A 16,759-nucleotide genomic window follows, 5' to 3' on the forward strand; every position below is an offset into this window, starting at 1 on the left:
GAAGAAAGAAAATATTTTATTCGGCATACTTAACACTAATTAACAAAAAAAAAAAAAAAAAAATTATACATAGTGCCGAAACGGCTTCAGCTCAGCAAATGTCACGGCCTAGCTGTAGCAAGACTATGACGCTGATTTTCAGCTGCAGCCGGTTGGGGAATCAAAATACAGTAAAACAAAAAGAACTGGGCTCTAAAGTCTAAGCACATAATTACGTACCTAAACCGTAATTAAAGTATTTGAGGAAAAAGAAAATAATAAGAAAAATAAATAAATTAATAATTCTGTATATTATGTATTATACTGTATGTGTGTGTATTATGTATGTGAGTTATATATGGCTTACATGAAGCATGAATATTTTTAATAGGTTGTATCACCGCTTAACTGGCATTGTAGAAAGTGTTCTTTTACCTTTGACCGGAAAGTATTAACAGAAGATAGGTTACGTAGAGGAGGAGGGATGTTGTTCCAGATTTTTGCGGCGGTGTACTTGAAACTACCTTTAAAGGCAGCAGTTTTATGTGGGGGAATTATTAGCTGGGCAAGACGAATACGTGAAGAAAAGGAGAGTTTCATATGAAGGTAGAGAGGTTTTGAAAACTTTATAATGCCGAAGAGGAGGGTAGCAAAGTGTATGGATCTTCTTGATGACATGTTTAGGAGTTTGGCCTTATTTATAAAGGGAGACACATGAGATCTTGGTGGAATGTCAAAGCAGAATCTAGCACATGCGTTCTGTATGCGTTGTATTAGGCTTTTAGTTTTTGCCAGTAGCCTTGGTCCATAAACACTATCTCCATAATTAAACTTCGAGAGTACAAGCGATTCTACAAGGTTTATACGGAGACTAGTACTTAGAAAAGTCCGAATTCTATAGAGTACCTTTAAGCGATAGAAGCAGTTGCGTGCTATCTCCGCAATATGTTTCTCAAATCTTAATTCAGGGTCTATGACTATGCCCAGATTACGTGCTTCATTCGTAGAACAAATCGGTTCATTGTTTAATGTAACCGGTGGAATATTTAAATTTATTTTAGCAATTTGTTGTTTGGAACCCAAGACCATTAATTTTGACTTGCTAGGGTTAAGCATTAAACAATTTTTATATGACCAATCCGAAATTCTGCCTAAGTCTTCATTAATCTTGTCTACTGCTGTGTTTACGTCATCAGGGCGACAAGAGAAATAAAGCTGCAGGTCATCCGCGTACAAATGGAAGTTACAGTGTTTAATACAGTTAATAATATCTGCACTGTAGAGAATAAAAAGCAGGGGCCCTAATATCGACCCTTGTGGTACACCTCGAGTGACTGCGGAAAGCGAAGAAGACGATATAGAGCCATCACTGTTTCTTATCTGGACGAATTGATTACGATCACTCAGGTAACTGTGAAACCATTTCACCGTAGGGACGTCAAATCCGTAAAATGATAATTTGGAGAGTAATAACGATATATTTATAGTATCAAACGCACGAGAGAAATCAAGAAGAACTAATATAGTACCTAATCCGGCATCTTGGGCTTCAAGAATGTTGCTGGTGACATCCAGTAAGGCTGTGGTAGTGCTACGGTTTTTACGAAATCCAGATTGGACTTGGGGAAGAATGTTGTTAGTTTCTAGATAATTTAAAAGCTGTAAGTACACTACCTTCTCGAGAACCTTCGATAGACAAGGTAGAATACTAATAGGACGAAGGTCCTTATAAGTTAAGGGATTTGAATTCTTCGGAATAGGCTGTATAATTGCAGTTTTCCATGGATCAGGGAATGTACATGTAATTATTGACCTATTGACGATGGATGTTATCGCGTCTAAGGAGTCGGGCAGTGTAAGTAAAATCATATCTAAAGATAAAGAGTCAACACCTTGTGCATTTGATTGGAGAGAAGTAAATATTTTAAAAACCTCCTGTTGACTGATGCATTTTAGACTAAAGGTGGTCGAATTAAACCTGTGGGACTCATAATAAGTTAAAATGGATAAATCAACGTTATTCGAGCCCGGCAAGTCAAGGAAATGTTTGTTAATATCTTCAGCAGAGGAGAGGTGACTTGGGAGAAGTTTTTCAGCTTTAGGAGGAAGAACATTTAGCTTAAGATTTTTCCATAACGTTTTAGGGTCTTTTATATGTCGATTAATGTGGTGCTTAAAAAAAGCACGCTTTTCAAAAAACAAAGATGAGTTTACTTGTGTTTTTAACTGTTTATAATAATGTTTATGCGACTCATTTTTAGTTTTAAGATATCTCTTGTGCGCCTCGTTTCTCAATCTCATCATAAGTTTAATAATGTCAGTTATCCAAGGATAAGAGTGATTTTTAACAACTATAGACTTTATAGGAGCATGAATATCTAGTAAAACGGTCGACAGAGTAGTAAAAACAGAGACCATATCATGAACATTAAAACAACTCGAGATACTTTGCCACGAAGTAACCTTAAGATCGTACTGAAATCGGGATGAGTTGATATCTTTTAACGGTCGGTAGTTAATAGTAGTTGGGGGAATATTAGGTTTTTTAAAATTAAATTCACATACAATAAAAGCATGGTTTGATTTTTTGCTACCTATAACATCTAATGAAACGTTTCGAACCTGAGCATCTGTACATACTACATCTATAAGAGTTTCACTATGATCAGTAAAATGCGTAGGGGAAGTGACTATTTGTTTTAAATTGTACATGTTTATGAAATCTGAGAATTTTGTAATATTACTGTTGTCTGGGTTTAATAAATCAATGTTAAAATCACCAAGTAAGATTAAATTATCATAATGTCCCAAAGCATTAACAGAGTCAATAAGAGCTTTCAAAAATATATTTGCATTGAAATCGGGCGGACGATATGCAGTGCCTATAATAATTCTGTTGCCATTAATGCTAAGTTTCATCCACATCTGCTCGACATGTGAACATACTGGGTGTTCACATACTCTAGCTCTAATACCTTTTCTGACATAAAAACCAACTCCGCCACCACGTCCGCTGCGCACCATAGATCGAGGTGCACTGCGAAGCGTGTAGCCAGGCAGAGAAGGGGCTTTGCCTTCCTCACCTGCCATTAACCATGTTTCATTCACAGCCAGAATATCCGTCGAGTGATGCATCACTGCTAAAAGAAGTTCATCATGGTAGGTACCCAACGAGCCAGGGTTGTAGAGACTAACTTTAAAAAAATGTTGAGGAGTCATTATGTCATATTGTACGAAATAATGTATGTTAGATATAAACATTTTGTATGGGGTAGGTACCTGTACATTGTGTGAGTAGCTTTGATTTGATTGGAATTGAGCGAGTGATTGTTTGTGTGTACCAGTGATTTATAGTGAAGCCTAGAAAAGTAGCATATCCAGTGACCGTTTTGTAAGGAGCATATAAAACATATAAGTTCGTAACTACAGCAAACATAAATTAAACTTTTCGAGTAAAAACATGCACAATATAAATTGTTTACAAAATAAAATATTAAAATTTCAATAAAAAAACAGTTCAAAGGGAGGCAAAACTTATCAGTTATATATAAGAGATCCATAATAAAAATTGTATAGCAGAGCTAACATAACGTTTGACCAAAAACTTTAGCTACGTCGGCCTCGGAACGCAACCGATGACGAGTCGAACCATGTTCCTTACGGGCGAAGATTCTTCCATCTCTTGTCCAAACATATTTCCAGTTTGCACGCTGCGACTCGTTGCGGGCTTTGTAGAAAATATTTCTGTTACATCGTGTTAGTCTCTCGTTGACATAGAAACGTCGTTCAGCGGAGTCCAGCTCCAGGCCGGCGGTGGTTATGTTGCGGCGCACACGCGCGGCGGCCAACAGCTGGTCGCGCAGTACGCGGCGCGCCAGTCGCGCCACCAGAGGTCGCGGCGCCGCCTCCTTTCCCGGCTCCGGCTGCCGCACCGGCCCGGCGCGTTCCGCAGACACGACGTCTCGTTCTTCCAATGTGACTCCTAGCTTGGTAGCGACGGTCAGTATGAGATGGGTTGAACGCTCATTTTTTTCTTCAGGTATACCTGCGATTTCTATATCGTTGCAGAGCAACTCCTGGTCGCGATCGTTGAGTTCCAACTTCAAATCAGCAATTGTTTGTTCGAGAGACGAAGTGTTGGCATTAGTGGGCTCGTGTTGCTGGTTTTCAAGCGCCTCCACCCGCGTTGTGAGCTCGTCGATGCGGCTGCTGCAGACACTGACCGCAGATGTCAGGCCAGAGATCGCACTCCTAAACTCCTGCATCTCGAGTCTTGCAGCTTTCATTTCTTCGCGCAACAAACGTATCTCAGTGGCCAAGTTGAACTCAGGCGCCGTAGTTACTTGCGCGGGGACGGAGGCGCCCGTCTTTCCAGGTCGGCTTCTCAACGTGACATTCAAGAAACCAGGGTCGGCGTTGTTGATGTCTGGCTCATGCTCTACATTATAGCACTTCTCGCATTTCCAGTTTTCCTTATGTTCATCTCTCATAGTATTGTAGAACCGTTTCTCGCTAACACTCGTACATAGTAAATCATAATATTTAAGACACTGGCAACATTTTAGAAATTCCCTGCTTTTTATTTCTCGTTCACATCTTGCACACGAGTTATATACGACGACGGGCACAGGTGGCTCCATCTTCGGTGTAGTTTTGCTAGCGTATTATGATTGGTAATTATCGACAACGACACACAATTGTTGCAGTACTTGCAGTAGTAGTGAGAGTGAAACACAGATGGCGCTGACTGATCTGTTTTTCGTAGAAATATGCTGGATTTTAAATTAAGAATATATAAATATGACACAAATATAGTTTTTTTAAGCGTACAAAAATCACTATTTAATTCCCGACAGTCTTGAGAAAGTCGCTGTTAATATTGCACTGCACTTTTATCCAGCCAGCTACTGGTGATTTTTAGGTTAAAAAAACACAACACAATTATTTAGGAAATACTTAATAAATCAATAGGATAACACTTATACGGGCTAATTGTAATAATAGTCACTCTATATTGTTATCATATCAACTAACCTCCTATATTTAGCGCCCTAATTAAATTTAACCAGAAACGGTGTCTAACCCGACCAAGTTAAAAACCTATATGAGTCAGCAAAAAGTCAATTAAAACTTGGGAATTACATTGAAATATTCAAACAGAGGTCTGAGACCGAAATTAGTCGCGTTATAACACACCAGCCGCAACACTGAAATAAATTTCAACCATTTACAAAAGGGTTTTCTTGTTGTAATTTAATTAAGGTAGAACTGGTTTCGTAGGTGGTCCACGCTGTGGGAGGTTATTGGGACAGTTTCTCATATGGTGTGGATTTAATATGATTTGTAAGATGATTGGACAACTAATAAGACACGACGAATTTATTAAAAACATCATAGAAGGAAAGCTACAAGGTAAGAGAGGAAGGGGAAGTCCAAGAAGAGCTTACATGGAACATAATAAAGAAAAAGTTAACGTCGTGTCTTATAGGGAAGTCAAGGAATTGGCCTTTGATAGACTGGAATGGAAAATACTACACCGACAAGAGCATGGCTCTTAAATTATAATGATGATGAACGTTTTCAGGATGCAGTTAGTCTAGCTAGAATAATCTTGATGCGGCTGCTTCGCACAGGCGACATGCAGACTCGTGTAATTACAATTTTCCTTAATGTTTACTGTCTATTTATTTGTACTGTGTCTATTTAGTTGCTTTCATTACGTGTTCTAATTGTAAAAAAAAAAAAATCGTTTATTACCTCCACAACATAATAGTAATAAGTTACATTTTGACTTATTTAACATATGTTTGTGGAGGCTGGAGCGTAAACTAGGTAATTGTAAGTTATGCGGTGTCCCTATATAATAAACGTTGCTTTCTTTCTCAATTTAGTGTTGAAGATATATCTCCCTTGCTCCTAAGGTAGTATAATTCTTTAATGCCCCGTTTTCATCACGTCGCGTACGTTTGTAAAGAATAAACTCAATAAACTACTGACCGATTTCCTCATTAGAATGCTACATTATTCCTGAGTAACGTGACCGCGTTACTGCCGCTTGATTTTTTTTTAATAAATAAATTAATCAGAGAGAGGCGAAGATGGGAGCCATCGGTACGGCAATGTAGGACGGAAGGGGCAAGTCACAGGGACTGTAACCTGGAACCTGACAGAGGGCAGCAGTAACTGTCAGTACTATTCAGAGGCGGAGGACAGGAGTCCTAGTATGGCTTTGTAATATACTACTCTGGGCGCCATCCCACTTGCGTCAGACAGAGTACTGCGGGGCGGAAGGCAAGAGGGAAACCACTGCCCTATTTTTCCCTAAAAAACAAAACAAAACAAGACAAGAGCGTAGCTCTTAAATTGATGATGATGATTAAATTAATCAGTTTCCGATTTCCTTCAAAACCATGGCTCCAACGTCGTCACTAGGCCGTCCTAGCCGACGCACATCCCATTTCATCCCGGCTCACCCGAACATCCCTAATTGGCCCAGCCTTCGGCGACGAAATTACCCGGGATCATAAGTGCCGAGCAATTATGTACCGACTTATTTTCATCTTACCTTCTTTGCGGGATATTCTGGAAATTAAACTGCTCAGATGAGATATTGGCCTTAATAAGTAAATAAAATATACTGAGGTGTACGAATAAATTTTATTCGTAGACTGAGGTCCTTATTTAGTACAGCCAACGAGTTAGTTAATGAACGTCCATCTATGTAGTGTCGACAATTTAGTCGTAAAACCAAATCTCAGCTTTACGAGGATATAGTCGGGAGCGTATTTAAAATAAAAATAATTAAGATAACTTGTCCTTGGTTTGAATTGTACTTGGCCTTTGCACAAGCAGTGGGACATCAATTACATATAGGCTACAGAAAAAAAGGTAACTTGTATAAGTTAGTAACAGAATGCAAACGTCGCTAAACTCAGCATATTTTATAATCATTATTATATATAATATATATATAATAATTTATATAATTTTACATTACATATAGGTTCTTCATTAGGTTCTCCTGCGAGTAACTTTCAGAGACCTTTCTAAAATTGGTTAGTTTCCTAGGCCTTTTGACCTATCAAAGATAAATTATGAAATTCTGATTTACTAAATAAAGACAGATCTAAAGGTGACAAGAAACGTTTCCTTTACCTATTAAATTTAGGATGTTTTATGAAGAAAAATGGTAATAAGTGCGACATTTAGTCACGTTTTTTACGTCACAGGTTGCTTTTCAGACAAATTCCATAGTCATTTCGTGTTTTGACGTTTAAAAAGTAACTGATTTGAATAGGTGGAAAGCACCCTATTATCACCGAATAGTACTGAGACATTCGACGTCGAAACGTAAGTGTTACCTACCACTAAAAAAATATAAATTGTACTTATGTAAAACTGTATAGTCTTCGTAATCTTGGGTTAGCCATTATAGAAGTCATAAAAAAGGTCAAAATTATCCAATCGCCGAAAAGTGGAGTTTGAACATTTTTAAGGGCTCATCGCTATAACAGGCTATCGGGTTAATATCTCAGTGGAAAAAAAACACTAGAGTCTTAGGTACTTAAGTCAAATTTACTGTTCAACTTTAGATCTCTTTTCGTTCAGAATACCTACTACCTATAATACGATTTTCTTAAGTAGCAAAAAGGAAACGCCTACACGTTTTTACAAGCAAAGTTGTAAAAATAGATGTTAGCTATAAAGTAAAGTCATATAATAATGATTATTATTTTGTAGACATCTTTAAATAAAGTATGCGGTTTCGTCTAAGAAAATGGTTACATATTTATTTTATGTCAAGACTATCAACCTGAGCTTCCGTACATAAGTGCCCGTAATCTCTGTAGTAATATTACTCATTCTTTACAAAAGAAAATAGTTATAGCGTCTGATCGCTTCTTGATAATACGATTACTTGATAGTACGGCATACTTACAATACAAGGAATAAAAATAAAATTGTTGTTCAAAATTCTAGATTAAGTAAATTAAATTCATCTTTTTTGGGGTTATGTATACGTTTTTACAATAAAATACCAGATAATATTTTAAATTTGTCAGAGAATAAATTTAAAGCTCACGTGAAGCTTACTTTATGTAAAAAAGCCTATTATAAGATTAATGATTACCTAAATGATAAAAATGTCTGGTATTGAATGTGTTCCTCTAGTTATTAAATAACTTGTAATGTACCCTCATTGATTTAAAAGATGTGTTGCTGTTGCAGTTTCTTGTCATTTCTTCTCCTCAGCCATAACACCTTGCGAAATGACGTAAATTCAAAAATGTTACATTGACCTTCAACAAGTTTATCCATGATAATTACGTTGAATAAATGATTCTGATTCTGATTCTGATATGGTGCTTCCTGGCTGGATCACCATCTAGCAAACAATTTCTAATTATTACTCATTGCTAACTTGATTGAAAACCCACGTTCCCGAGAAATGCATTTCCAAAATTATCTGACCTAACCTATGTATGTAACCTATTGGACTGGTTTTCCCTTTGCAGGTTGGAAGGTCAGACAGGCAGTCACTTCTGTAAAAAACCGGTCCTGTCAAATCTTCAGGTTAGGTAACCGGACTCTGTGAAAAACGGGATAAATGCTATGGAGATCATGATGACTCATAGCAAGCTTGAAGCACCTCATAATCCGAAATAGTATATTTAATATAAAATGTATCAGATAGCTATCTGTAAACCAAAAACATAATATTAGTTCATATTCATCATCATTTATAAGCTAACTTTAGTATCAGCTTAACGATGACAATCAGAATTAAGATAACCTCTATCCTTTGAAATCCTATACCAATACGTCACGCGAGGTTGACAAATAGAATGAGGGTTTCTAGCACATTTTAACGCATATTAACCTAGAAATCCTACTCCAGTTCGTCAGCGTCTGGGACGTATTGGAGTAGGGTTTCCTCGTTTTTCGCTCGGTAATCCTAATCCAATTCGTATCCGCCGGTGGGGACGTATTGAACTAGCATTTCTAAATACGCGTCCCTGGCTATTATCCGTTAAACACCTCCATGAACCCGTAATAGAGAAGCGTGGAATATGCTCTGTACCACTACCGGTTGATTGAAGGGAGTATATAGGCTATTTATTTTATGTGTAAGTATAATAATACCTCGACACGGCGAATTTATTAAAAATATCATAGAAGAGAAGAAGGAGAAGACCAAAAAGAGCTTATATGGAATAGATTAATGGCGAACGTCGTGTCTTATAAGGAAGTGAAGGAATTGGCTTTTGATAGACAAAATGAAGAATGCTACACTGACAAGAGCATGGCTCTTAAATTAGTGATGATGATAACAATACCTATCGGTGTAAGAACGGCCTCTGTGGTCCAGTGGTTGAGCGTTGGACTCGCGATCCGGAGGCCCCGGGTTCGAATCCCAGTGGGGACATATCACAAAAATCACTTTGTGATCCCTAGTTTGGTTAGGACATTACAGGCTGATTACCTGGTTTTCCGAAAGTAAGATGATCCGTGCTTCGGAAGGCACGTTAAGCCATCGGTCCCGGTTACTACTTACTGATGTAAGTGAGTAATCGTTATATGAGCCATGTCAGGGGCCTGTGGCGGCTGAATCATAACCCTGACAGCAGGGTTGATGAGGCTGGTATTCCACCTCACAACCCACACGATAAGAAGAAGAAGGTATAAGACATTTTCCAAAGTCTACGTAAAGTCTTTGTTCCTAAGCAGACGTCCATAAAACTTAACAGCTAACATTGAACAAGATTGGTCCTCGCAAACGCGTCACGCGTAACGCCTATAGGAGTAATCAAACGGAATGGAGGTATCACATACTAAAACTTTACTTCGCTTGTCGACTCTGCTTAACGCATATACATACATAAAACTCACGACCGTAATCCCCATAGCGTGAACAGAACCACAAGCCGTGATGAGTAAAACTTTAAAAACTTTCACTCGTTCCTGTTGTAAAAACTCTTTAATGCTAAGAACCTTTTTTTGTATTCTCTTCTAAGGTGCGTGACTAGAATAGATCTAACTAAAAATAATTAATAATACTATCATGAAGTTTTCGACAAGAAATTCCACTTGATATCAACTCGGAATCGTGGTCTGAATTATCTCCCTCAGTATTCAATACGGTGTCACTAGCTACCTGTATGTGCTTGTACGGGGTGTAAGCGATGGAAAATTTCATCTGATATTAACTCAGAATAATTAGCTGAATCATCCCCCTTAGTATTCGCTCCGATGTCATTAAGAGCCTGTATAAGGAAAGGAACATTATAGGTACCATATAAACATTAGATACTTATCCCAAGCACTTATAATCTACGTCCATAAACTCTTTTACTACTTATTCGAATATCCATTAATATCCATTACAACAATATCATCATAATAATATTAGCTTTAACGGCCATAAAGTAGCATTTATCCGAATAAACGCCGCCTATAATGGACTTAATTCGAGTAAACGTTACCAAAAATAGGGTTTATTCGAATAAACGTTACCGAAAATAGGGTGTATCCGCGAAAACGTTGGCAAATCGCGATTATTGCTATTTGACTTCGGATGATTTCGAGTGAACGTTAACATAATCAGATTGCCCAATTTCACTAAGCAGCGTCAGATAAGGGCGGTTACACACGCGCGACGGTAAAACGATCCCCGCGGAACCAGACCGATTTACGGGTGTACACTACAAGGAAGTTGATGTTGTTGTAGCTACTCCTCCGTGCCGTGCACATGCTTATAGCACTCCTTGCATCAGCACCAGAGTGTGATCTGTTTGTGAGTGAGTGGACGTATGTGTGTCGCGAGTGTCTGAGGTTCTGCGAGATGATGGATGATGTGTGAAAATAAAATTTGTTTTATTATTGTTTTCACCTTAGGCTTTTTTTTATTTGTCTAATTATTATTATTGTTTATATTGAAAGTTTCACGGAGCGGCGCATTGGCGCTTCTGCACTGTAAAGTCGTGAAATGTTAATAAATAATGAGAAATTTGCATATAAGAAACATAACATAAGCACACGACTATACTCCTACGGAGTAATCATAGTCATATCTAACGCAAGATGAATCCCAAAATTCGTCATAACTTTGTCAAAAACATCATCATCTCCCTAGCGTTATCCCGTTTTTCACAGGGTCCGCTTACCTAACCTAAAGATTTGACAGGTCTGCTATTTTTACAGAAGCGACTGCCTGTCTGGCCTTCAAACCCGCGAAGGGAAAACCAGTCCACTACAGGTTAAATCACATACCTCCGAAATGCATTTTTCAGATATGTGGGTTTCTTTACGATGTCAAAAACACAGAGAAATAATCATTATCAACTATAAACTCTTGCATATACGCTCATCACTTACCCTTACTTCTACTTACTGATATATGTAGCCGTTACATACGCGATGTCAAGAGGCTTTGGCCGCTCAATAATAACCCTGTCATCTGGCTGAGGTTGGTCATCTACCTCACAATTCACACGATAAAAGATCACCTACCTTACAGTATATATTTAATCTTTATTTTAGAGCTAAGTCACAAACAGCGACTACCCTGTATGGTGGCCAAAAATTAAGTCTCAAACACTAAATACTCAAATTCACTACTTACTGAGGCCTATACGCTCTCATTTATAACTCTCTCTTCTTTTCTCTAGTATTGACACTCGGGGTTGGGAGAACATCTACAAACGATCTGTCCTTTTGACTGTTAACATATTACAGAACCCCAAATAATATGTGGGATGAATAATAATCATAATCATTTATTTGAAAGAAAGAAAGAAACATTTATTACTTCCGGACACCACAGACACAGACAGACAGGTACATTACATTTAACACAGGACAGAAACCACACCGAAATCAATAAGTACACAGACAAAAAAAAATATCCAAAACAAAAAGAAAAACAAACCAAAATCATAAAAAAAAATAATAAAACTAAGTATATTAAATGCAACGCACTGACGGCCCGATCATCTGCGGTGGAGTCCGGAATAAAAGGACCTCGTTCAGCATAAGTCGCGGCGTGAGCCACGACGCTGGTATTCTGCGGGCCCTGCCGAGTGAGGCCACGGACATCGCGGTATATATTTAAATAGATACATACTACTTAAACTTACTTACATATTTATAATTATTTATTATTTGCCATTCATTCATTTATTTAAACCAATGTGTTCTCCGCTTAAACCGCGGTTGACGAATCACCAGAGTGTGTCAGCTCACGCTTACGGAAAACGTGCCATTTAAATGCATTGGATTGCTTATGTGACTGATTTTACGTCAATGGAGGAGAGAGGGTAGAGTAAAGGTGGAGGAAGTTATTCCGTATTACGTTTACGATTCTCACCTGTCCCTTTGTACCTTTGTGACACCATTTTTAATGCGACTTCTTGTATTTATGCCGTATATTGCGTTAACTATCTGACCGGACGAAATAAATGGGGAGCGCAGAGGACTCACCTGATCGAAAATTTAAGACGACAGGCCTGAGGATGCGCCTCTCTGATGGGGCGTCGATAAGCGCTGAATAAGGGAAATCGATGACTACGCCGGCGGGGTCGCTATCGTGTCCTGAAGTATTTAAGTATTTGTTGTCGCGAGCTGATTGGGCACCTCTAGAATATCTAAATCGGTTAGTCAGAATCGTATATTGTGATACCTTAATCCTGTAATGGGACCAAATGACGTAAAACGCGTTTATTTGTCCAGGCTATACCTATATGTAAAAGACTATAGCAGACAGGCAGTATCATGTCGTTTTCAACAATATTGACTTTCTTTTTTCAAATTAAAATTCAATACTTTTATGTATATACATATATTTATGGATATGTTTTATATATCCATAGTTGTTACTAAATAACTTATGAACTACGTTAGTATCATCATTTATTAATATTATTAATGTATTATTAAAGTTAGGTAATCCACTGTTACCGTGAATCACAATACGTTTTGTCTCGGTACCAGTCTCCTCAGTTCGTTCGTCTTACGTTTGCAAGACAGTAAGTTTTATTATCTAAAAAAGTTAAACTAACCTGACATAAACAATAACAAGTTGTTATATTCATCGTTCGCAGATCGGTTGCAGAGGCGAAGATGGGAGCCATCGGTACGGCAATGCAGGACAGAAGGGGGCAAGTCACAGGGACTGTAATCTTGAACCTGACAGAGGGCAGCAGTAACTGTCAGTACTACTCAGAGGCGGAGGACAGGAGTCGGCTTTGAAATAGACTACTCTGGGCGCCATCTCACTGGCGTCAGACAGAGTCCTGCGGCGCGGAAGGCAAGAGGGAAACCACTGCCCTATTTCTTCCCTAAAAAAGTAGCGTGGAGAATCTGCTACACCGACAAGAGCGTGGCTCTTAAATTAGTGATGATGATGTTCATCGTAATGATCGTTCCACAAAAGAAAACCTATACCTATTATTATACTGCTACCAGTTGCCATACCATACATTACAACAAATGCCAACTTGTGATGCTAACTCATCAAGATTTACTTGCATATTATACTTTTTCTTGTTATACTTTATTGCACCAAAGCAAACAAATACACGTACTCAATGTTTTTAATTTTTCAGAGATAATCATTTAGTAATAATCATTTATATCAAAGTTACAATCAAATCCTTAGGAATATCATGGCTTTCGACAAGTTCAGACTACAAGTCTTTAATAGAAGTGCAATATTTGGCCGCAATTTTCATCCAACTTTATCGTGTCTGCGACATTCTGTCTGAGAATCTTATCTCCCTTGAGATGTCTGACGACGGCTATGAATGGTCTGTCATTTAATAAGACTCGATAGCAAAGGATTGAACAATAGATATTGAAAACTAGTATTTAGTAGATAATAGTAGTTACCTAGGTACATTGCAGTTTATATAAGTAAGCTATTAAAACGTAGTATTATACTTACTATATATAAGAATACTCTTGACGAATATATACAGGGTGTTAGTAACATCGTTTTGGTCATTGGTTGGAAGGTCAGACAGGCATTTGCTTGTGTAAAAAACCGGACCCGTCAAATCTTCAGGTTAGGTTAGGTTAGATTAGATGTGTTAGTAACATCGTAACGAGAACTTTGAAAAATGATTCAGATTATGATTCTGAGTTTTATTGGAGGTGTCCTTAGAAAAGGTTTAATACGATCTACTCAGAACCGGCGTGCGTGTATGAAGCAATTAATGAATGTGAAGGAAGCAAGATAAGTGTGTCAGGATCGAAGCAGATGGAATTCTATAATCTCTGCTTACCCTGGTGGGAAATAGGCGTGAGTTTATGTATGTATGTATGATTATGAGTTCACATGAAGTGGAATTCTCCGTCGCAAAAGTACTGTGGTGTGTATGGTGTATTTGTGTTTTCTTTTGTTTTGGTGCAATCAAGTATATTTGTTTGTTTGTTTTGTGTCTAAGGATAACAATCACATGAGTATGTTGCCATCATTTTTAGCCATCAGACATTTTTAGTAAACTTGAAAATATTGTCATGTAGACCCGAGACAAAATACAGGAAAATACACAAAAAAATAACCACAAAATTGTTGGGAAATGATGAACGACTTTGGAGTTTCATCGTTTGCAATAGAGAGGTTGGGAGTTGATATTTTATTTTCCGTATCAGAGAATTTGATTGTGAGAAGCTACGAAACGATCAGGGTATTATTAAGATGGGGTCAGAGTTGGAGTAAACAATGTCTACCAGTAGACAACAGTAAGGTTCCGTATTACTTGACTCCTCCTTAGAATATGTTAGTAAATAAATTAAATGAATAAATTTCTATTTATTTCTCACAAGCAATATAAAAAATTGAAAGTGAACCAAACGTGTGACGTGTGTTAATGATGTAGTGAGTGAAGTGTGTAGGTGTGTAGTAAGTGTGTGAAGTATGAGTATAGTGTGTGAAGTGTGAGTGTAGTGTGCGAGTGTATGAGTGTGAGTGACAGTGAATGTGTATGTATGAATATCAACAGTGACGTGCAGTTCCCAAAGTGGGAATATTCCCGTTTTTTTTTGTTCTTTTTTTTTGCGGTGCAACAAAAACCAACTTTGGTTTGTCCGTACACCGACATTCACCATCGTCGCTTCCAATTTGCAATATAATATCATGCTCAAACAAATAGTACAATAAATAAAGAACATGTAGGTAGGAATTTATACACTTGCAAACGAAGTACACAAAAACTAGTTCGCTGCATCAGCTTCAACCCGCGCGTCATACGCAACTACCGGACAGCGTTGTAAAAACTCTTTAATAGTAAGGACACTGGCTGCTTTTCTTGTTGAAATTGTTATTTCTTGTACTGTGGTTTTATCCGCCTAAAGATTAGGTAACAAAGCTCTTTTTACATAGCTTTGCGCCTTATTACTGCCAGGAACTTTCCCAAAGAACATTCCCTGGAATAGCACATCACTGAATATGAACAGCCAATAATGAATCTTAATTAATCTGTAAGACTGGTACCTGTATTAAGTCCCCAAGATGATGATGGTGAAGTCACCAGGTCACTCGCGCCTGTAGAAAAAAGACAGTCAAAGTAAAAGCTAATAAAAGTAAAAGTCACTTTTGAAGATTCACGTACTTTAAACGTAATCAAATATTTTTAAAGAGTCGATAAGTGATTAAATTTTAATAAGGCACTTTCCAAGCTACTTTCGCCAAAACAAATATAGATGGCGTTGTACAGACTTATGGAAATAATTACCTATTTTCTCATTTCTCGGGGTACAGTCATGAGCAATATAATGTACTCACTTTAGAAGTCTGTCGCACTAACATATTTTGACATTTAGTGAGACTCACAGTTCAATTTGTCAAAAAAGTTAATGTGACATGGTACCAAAGTGTATACATATTAATTCTCGTGACCGTACTTACATAATTATTCAAAAATATAGTCTAATGACTGAGGCATATATAAAAATAGTTTCTGCTTGATATTTGAATCAGATAATGATGTAGAATTATGTTGGTACCTATATTGCTTCTCTTTATTTTGATCAGAATAATAATGGGTAGATGTATTGTGCCCGGGTGGATTAAAAAGAATTATCATTTATACCCAAAAACAAATATAAAAAAATTATGACGTCTGTTATTCATGAAATTAGAAGTTTGAACAAAGGAAAATCTGTACAGCGCCATATATATAATTTTTTGAAAAACGTAGCCTGGATAGGCCCTGATTAAGGTAAAAAAACCATTACCTACCTTATTTATTTTGTTTACCCGACGCGCATTTGGTCCGCGTTGCAGCGACCGTGGTCACGAGATGACTGACGCAGTGAGTGGTTGTCATTGCGAAGATGTTGTAGGTGTAACTACCCTCTTAACGCCACGTAAAAAAGTTGGTTGTTTCATTCAAGCCACGGGGGACACGAGTGAGCCAAATTGTATTAATCTATTCAGGCCGCAAGGGTCACCCGTGCCCCACAAGAGGTTTTCGATTTAAACACTATTTACATAAAGCAGCGATTACATGTAAAACTGTTAGAAGAGTGGACCGCGTGGCTCTATAGAACCACCAAGTCGACTTGGTTCTTGTATGTCGCAAAAGTATGTGTGTATGGAAATACACAAATAACATAAGCTCACAACTATATCCCAATGGGGTAGTCAGATGTATATCCATCTAAGGACTAAGTACCCCCACCTTACCGGACTTTATGTTAGACCAACGTGATAAGTGGTGAGCCGTATCGCCGTCTATAATGGTCGAGAGAACTATACAGTTGGCTGTTAGTTTTTTTT

General features: G+C 37.8%; 1 non-coding gene across 1 annotated transcript; it reads left to right on the forward strand.

Moving 5' to 3' along the window:
- The first annotated feature begins 9,334 nt into the window (after positions 1–9,334).
- On the forward strand, positions 9,335–9,406 carry Trnaa-cgc (transfer RNA alanine (anticodon CGC)). The gene has a single exon. It is a non-coding gene; the product is annotated as a tRNA-Ala (tRNA).
- Positions 9,407–16,759: the final 7,353 nt, after the last annotated feature.

The sequence above is a fragment of the Pectinophora gossypiella genome, chromosome 22 (assembly GCF_024362695.1).
Source record: "Pectinophora gossypiella chromosome 22, ilPecGoss1.1, whole genome shotgun sequence".
In the NCBI taxonomy this organism is placed as follows: Eukaryota; Metazoa; Arthropoda; class Insecta; order Lepidoptera; family Gelechiidae; genus Pectinophora; species Pectinophora gossypiella.